We start from the raw sequence: 6,000 nt of genomic DNA, 5'->3' as shown, positions 1-6,000 counted from the left end.
TTTCTGTAATCCAGCCAATTCCTATATTATAAGTATGGTTAAATATTGATTGAGGTAGGAGCTTCCAAGTAATTTGAATTCCATTTGTTGGGGACTGCTAGAACTGCTTTCTTCTACATCAGGGGTCACCAACAGGGGTAAAATGCTCCCGGTTCGGACCGGATCATTCGATCCAGTAGCGATGGTGGCGGGTGGTTTGGAGAACCAGTAGCAAAAATCCCTGCCCCCACCACCCAGCTGAGCCGTGCGATCATCAGAGGTTTTTTTTTTTTAGTTTTAAAAGCATTTTTTCTTCAGCTGAAAAATTGTTTTTAAATGTAAAAAAAAAAGCCTCTGATGATCACGCAGCTCAGCTGGGATTGTCAAAGGCTTTTAAAAGCATTTTTTCTACAACCTCTTCGTCCGAAGAGATTCTAAAAAAATGCTTTTAAAAGGCTCCTCTGACAATCCCAACTGAATTGCCTGATTGTCAGAGGCTTTTTTCAAGGAAAACAATGCTTTTAAAAGAAAAGAAAAGCCTCTGACGGTCAGGCAACTCAGCTGGGATCGACATAGGAGCCCTTTAAAAGCATTTTTTCTACAACCTCTTTGGCCGAAGAGGTTGTAGAAAAAATGCTTTTAAAAGTAAAAAAAAAAGTTGGCCACGCCCACCCAGTCACATTACCACCCTCCCCACCAAACCACGCCCACAGAACCAGTAGTAACAAATTTTACATTTCACCACTGGTCACCAACCTTTCGGACATCAGGGACCACTAAATTCATAATTTTAAATCCCGCAGACCACTAATATGATCTGCCTAATGACTGGCTGGGTGGGCGTGGCTAGGTGGTCATGTGACTGGGTGGGCATGGCCAACTCAATGTCACTCACTTCGAGGGGCACCTCGCCAGCCTCTATTCACCCCTCTCCTCCCCTCCCAGCCACTTCTCACCTCTCCGCCCAGGCTCCTTAGGGCCCCAACAGGAAGCAATTGTTGGAGCTAAGCAGCCACCATGAGAATGAGTTGGCAAAATAGCTCAGTTCAAATTGGATCTGACCGAGAAGGAGGCTCAGTAGAAACACCTCACTGAGGACTATGAGCATAGTCCAAACAGAGGGAAGACCTGTGGGAGTGCCGGGCCAGGTACAGATGCCTGCAGGATCAGCGGGCTGAGATGGTTAGCAGTTCCAGGCCATGATGCAGTCCCACTGGAACTAGGTCCTCTGGCTCTTCGCCATTAGCGGCACTTCCCTTTAGCCTTTACCCAAAGCCCGGCACCAGGAGGCCGAAGCAGGTCACAAGTCAGAATTTCTATGCCCTCTGACCCACACAAAAAGACCCCGAAGGGGGACACTCTGCAGCAACACAAATGTTCATTGCATGTATCTGTCCCAGGGCCTGTAGTTTGAGACCCTGATTTTGTGCAATATAAAAAAAATAGAAATAATTTTTCTGCGGACCACCAAAATTTGCTCATGGACCACCAGTGGTCCACGGACCACCAGCTGGTGACTGTTGTTCTACATGATAGGTGCTGTCATCCTGAATACAGTATATGGTGTTATGTAAGAAGAAAAGTATGATCTTCTGTGTTCTTACCTGTGTTAGCAATAGCACTTAGACTTTTATATCGCTTCACAGTGCTTAACAACCCTCCCCGACAGTCTGGGTCCTCTGAGTGTTGCATATTAAATGGGACCACTAGAAGTGACATGCACAACCAACAAATTCCTCTTCTGACCCTGATTGCTAAACATTAGTGGTGCAATTTTCTTCCATTCCGAGGTAGCAGATGCATGGAAACTGTAAAATATCGCATACATTATTTATAATATAACTTAAAAGTAGAGAAAGATCTCAGCATTCTTTCTTAGAACCTAGAAAAAAAAAATCAGAAAACCTGGTATTAGCTATTATTATTACCCCATCCAATTTGCCATTATTATCATAACTCTCATATATTAAATGCAACCATCAATCTCCCAAATTTTGCCAAGTGTTAGATTTGGGGAACAATAATGTGATAGGCAGTAATAAAATTGCTAACAGAAAAATGGTCCTCTGGGAAGGGACCGTTATTCTGGCTGCACTATTTTATCCCTTTATCCTGCATGGCATTAAGGCTATTATAGTGTAAGAATGATAGCTTGGTAGCGATACCAGTAAGCTCGAGCGTAGTGGTGAAGAAACCACTTAGCTGTCCCATTGGATGTTAGAAGCTGCCACCCCATCCTTTTTCTTCTGATGTTTCACAGCTAGTACTTCAGTTACCATATGGATCTTATTATCTTCAAGAATGTTTTATAATGCAGTGCTTGAAGCACTGCCTGTGTTAGTACAGAGTGAGAGTCAGGCAAATAATACAGTTAAATCCTACTAGTAGAAACTGCTCAATCTTTATGTTAGTTCAGAGCTTGTCCTTAGGCACAGGTTGCTGAATACATTCTGAGGGCTGAAAATGAGATGTACTTTAGAGATGCACTTCTGTGCCTTATGGAAGTAGATGTATAGTATTAGAAAAGTGCTTGATCTGAATTGCTCATAAGATTTTTTAAAAAAGTTGATTGTAATACAGTAAGGCTTAGATGAAGGAAGTAAGGAAAAATAGATCATATTGGATACACATGGTTTGCTTATGTTTTCTCCAGAGAGCCTTGATCTCTACTAATGAGATTGTCAAATTCTTTGTTTTTTAGAAGTTCCATTTTCATACTTATCAGCATATCACAGAGGTGCTACTAGAATGCACAGCAGGGAACATTTTTTTTATAATAGTGTTCTCTTGAAAACTGTCATTTTTCTCACTATTCACATATTCATCTGTTAAACCGTAGTAGTAACACGTGTTTTATAAATGCATTGTCTCCTTAACCTTTGTTAAATGATATTTGCTTCTCTCTTTTTATAATACTTAAAATAAGCTTTATTTAACTATTGTTAATCAACCTGCCATTTCTTAGAAATCATGACAAAACAAGTGTCAGTTTTGGTAGAATAAATGTATTTTATGATTACACTGTAGTGGGCATTGTCACAACTATGATTCAGATTTTAAGAAGTTTATAGATAGTTTTCAACCTATAATATAATTGGGACTAGGATTGGCATCATAAATCATCTTGATCATAAAGCAAGATGTCATAGAACTGCAGTGACCTAGGATGGCAATTCTAACATCCCCCGTTGGAATTGTTAATTAAGAATCGTAAGTTGTTAAATGACTGCCCACCCCAGTCCAAGCTATTCTGGTCTTGATCCCTTCCAGCTGTTGGTAATATACATTACTAGCTGAATACCCATGCTCCGCTATGAAACTATGTGATCGGGCTTGATAAATCAACACTTGTAGCTTGAAAATTAATGAGTAGTTACAATCAGCATCTCCTCTCCCCTTCTCTCCCTCAGCCTTGTTCCACAGAAATGTCTCTTATCCTCTCCCCTTCTCTCCCTCTGGCTTGCTCCACAAAAGCCTCCCCTATCCTATTCCCTTCTCTCCCTCAGGCTTGTTCCACAGAAACGTTTCTTATCCTATTCCCTTCTCCCTAGAGCTGGATCGAGAGCATTCAGAATGGGTAGTAGTTCTATGTTCTGCATGTAGACTGAGCACATGCTCTTCATTTGCATTCCTGGTCACTCCTCCCTTGCTTGGTGTTTCTCCAGTCCAGCTCAGTCTGCATTGCAAACAGACATGATTGAAGAGTGGCTTTGCCTTTCTGTCTGTGATATTCTAAGCATGAGATTGACAACAATTATTATTTGGCTAGCTGGTGATCTTGTTCCCGCTTCAAAGCCAAAGTCCCCGCCACCGTGTGGTAGCAGTAGGGCCTCGCTGGCATCGATCAGAGTGGAGGGGGGGCAGGCATTCCCGCTGGACAGCAGAAGGGGGAAATCAGTCCCTGCCCAGATTGCCTGGGCACACTGTGAAGCGGCGAGAGTGCATGGGAGTGCTAATTAGAGCCGCGGCAACCTCAGCTCCTTGTGAACGGCTTGCCTTTATTAAACGGGGGTAATGGCATCGCACACATCTTCCACCAGCCAGCAGGCCCAGAAAGGGGACAAGAGGGCATGCTCTACTTCCTCCCCGGGATAGAAACAAGGGGCTTACAGCCAGAGAGCTGAAGTCAAAGGGGCAAACTACTGGGAACCGGGCAGCCACTTTGAGTGGCAAGAGGGTCTCAAATCAGCTGAAAAACACAGAAAGGCATTAAAAGGCCTTGGAAGAAGAGCTGGCTAAGCTCCAGAAAGCTAAAGAAAGCCAGGAGTGAGGTGAAAACCCCAGGGGAGGGATGGAATTTTCCCGCCCTCAGGAACAGGAGCCTTTGGATCCCACAAATGATCTGGCTCAATTGCAGCTTGCCTCTTATGATGCCTGCTCACCAGAGGGTGCCAGGGAGCCCTCCCCTCCCACTTTAGGAGAAATTTTGGATAGGGCAGAGGTCTTTGCATTTGCAAATCCCAATTTGCCTGCAACAATTTTTTCATAGTCACCCACATCAGGCCCCAGGGCTTCCTTTACTCCCACTGCAGCGGAGATTTGCCCACAGGAGGAAACTATGTCAGCAATGCCTGCACAGTATCAGCAACTGATTTCTCAGACTATTACTCAAGGTATAGCCATTGGCTTACAGCAAAGGAACCAACCTTCTCCAGGGATTCCACTCCATCAGCCTCCAGGCTTGGAACCTGTGCTGCAAGAGGATTGGATGGTGCCTCAAAGTATTCCATCTGTGTCCCATTCAATTAGAAGTGGAGACTCCTCACTTGAGGAGGAGGACCTGATGGCTCTTTCTGAGGATGAAGGGAAAGATGCAGAACCTTCTCCCTTTACAGGCCTTTTCAAGCCAGATCTTTTCAAGCCCTTGCCAACTCCATTACAAACATGGAATCTGAGACAGTCACAGAACCTGACCCTATCCCAGGGGGTTCTGGTCATTTGCTCTTTACAGAGCCAGCAGTTGAGGCTGAGGTGGTACCATCACCCAAACTATTTTTAGCCATAGTTAAACAGCAATGGCATAATCCGGGGGGGGGGGGGGCAGGATTATCCCCTTCCAGAACTGAACAAAAGCTCCAATGTAGCTGCCATTTTGTAAGTACTCACGGTGGACAAGCCAGTGGCAGCACTGACATTGGTTGCTCTGATTCCAACAGATGCAATGGACTGTCTGAGACCTGATGACAAGAAAGCTGAGGCATCGTTACATAAGTCCCATCAGGTGGCTGCCTGGGCAGTGAAGGCTGCCACTTCATTCTTTAATTGTGCCTCCCTGCTCTGGTTTTGCCAGCTGCAAAAGCACATTCCACCAGAAGATCAGAAGGTACACCAAGATATAAATTAATTAATTGCAGCTGCTGAGTTCTCAGCTGATGCAACATTGAATGTGGCTAAGTTTGCTTCACGGTCCATAGCATCATCAACTGCCACTCATCGCCTGTTCTGGCTTAAGCACTGGAAGGCCGATAGTAAGAAAAATGGAAATTAGCCTCAGCTCCCTTTACGGGTGACAAATTATTTGTTGTGAACCAGGTTCCTGGACCCGGACTCCTGGACTCGGATGATTCAGAAAGTGAGGGAGAAGACCTGGCAAGCCCTGTTTCTCTTGAGCCCTTTCCCTCCCTGGCACCCACTCAAAGGGAGGAGGAGGGGCCGGCAAGACCTGATTCCCTGGAGCCTTCTTCTGATTTGGCAATGCCCCAAGAACAGTTTTGGAGTGATGCAAGGCTGCGCAGGCGTAATCGGCGTGCGCAGCAGAAGGAGTGTTGGGGGAAAGCCAAGTCATAATTGTCATGCAGTGACATCTGCAGAGACTATAAATAGGAGGCGGGACTTCCTGGTTTTTTGTCTTGGACAAAGCAATGAATTGGCGCGGGCTAACTGTCTCAATTGAGGGAAGAATATATTTGTGAGTAATTCTGGCCTTATCTATAATTTCCTCGTTATCTCCAGAAACTTGGCAGGCCCGTGGGTAGACGTGGCCAGGACATGTATCTATGTAAATAAAAGGAGAAAAGAAGG

Source organism: Ahaetulla prasina, chromosome 1 (assembly GCF_028640845.1).
Source record: "Ahaetulla prasina isolate Xishuangbanna chromosome 1, ASM2864084v1, whole genome shotgun sequence".
Taxonomy (NCBI): Eukaryota; Metazoa; Chordata; class Lepidosauria; order Squamata; family Colubridae; genus Ahaetulla; species Ahaetulla prasina.
Note: the sequence above shows the minus strand (reverse complement) of the source record.